The sequence below is a fragment of the Aotus nancymaae genome, unplaced genomic scaffold (genome assembly GCF_030222135.1).
Source record: "Aotus nancymaae isolate 86718 unplaced genomic scaffold, 86718_ANA_hifiasm-v0.15.2.pri h1tg000020l, whole genome shotgun sequence".
In the NCBI taxonomy this organism is placed as follows: Eukaryota; Metazoa; Chordata; class Mammalia; order Primates; family Aotidae; genus Aotus; species Aotus nancymaae.
The window spans coordinates 15,797,378-15,798,326 of NW_026988432.1; positions in this window are offsets into that span (position 1 = coordinate 15,797,378).

Below are 949 nucleotides of genomic sequence, written 5' to 3' on the forward strand. Positions count from 1 at the left end.
TGGCATTTGGGTTGTTCTCTGTCTGGAGGTTTTTATAAGTAAAGCTGCTTAAACATCCATGCATAAGTCTTTGTATGAACATGTATTTCCTTTTCCCTTGGGTAAATACCTAGGAGTGAGATACCTGGATCATTTAGTAGGTGTATGTCTCTCTTTTAAAAAGAAATTTCCAAACTATATTCCAAAGTGGTCGTACCATTTTTTATTCACCCCAGAAGAATATGAGAGTCCCAGTTCCTCCACATCCCTGTCAACCCTTGATATGTTCAGTCTTTAAAAATTTTAACCATTCTAATCGGTAGGTAGGGGTATCTCATTGTAGTTTTAATTTGTATTTTCCTAATTACTAACCTGCTAATATGTGAACTTCTATATATCTTCTTTGGTGAAGAGTCTATTCAAATCTTTAGTCCATTTTTTAAAATAGCTGTTTTAAAGTCTTTATCTGCTAATCCCATCATCTCTGTCATTTCAAGGTCTTTCTGTTGACTGCTTTTCTCCTGGTTCCAGATCATAGCCTTTCTTGGATTTCTTCACTCTGGCTGATCAGTACTTGAGCATCTCCAGACCTGTTCAGGCTCCAGTAGTTCAACTCTCAGCTCCCTAGTGTTCCTTTATCAGTCGCACCGAGTCTTGCTTGCCCTACTAAGGAGTAGCTTGGTATTTAGCCACAACCTCCAGGACATCCCTATGCAGATATCTGGAACTCCTCCTCTGCAAGTGCTCTCTCGATGGGACCATGCTCTGCACACTCTGACTGTCTCTGTAATCCAAAGTCTCAATTTCTGTCTCCTCAGTTCATCAGCAACATTGTGTTATGTTGGGCTTCCTCCCTGTGCCACAGTCTGGAAAGTGCCTAAAGTCAGAAAGGGTTATCAAGGGACTCTCAGGGACCACAGTCTTGTGCCTCCTTTTGCCCCATGTCTGAAAACTGTAATTTCATATATTT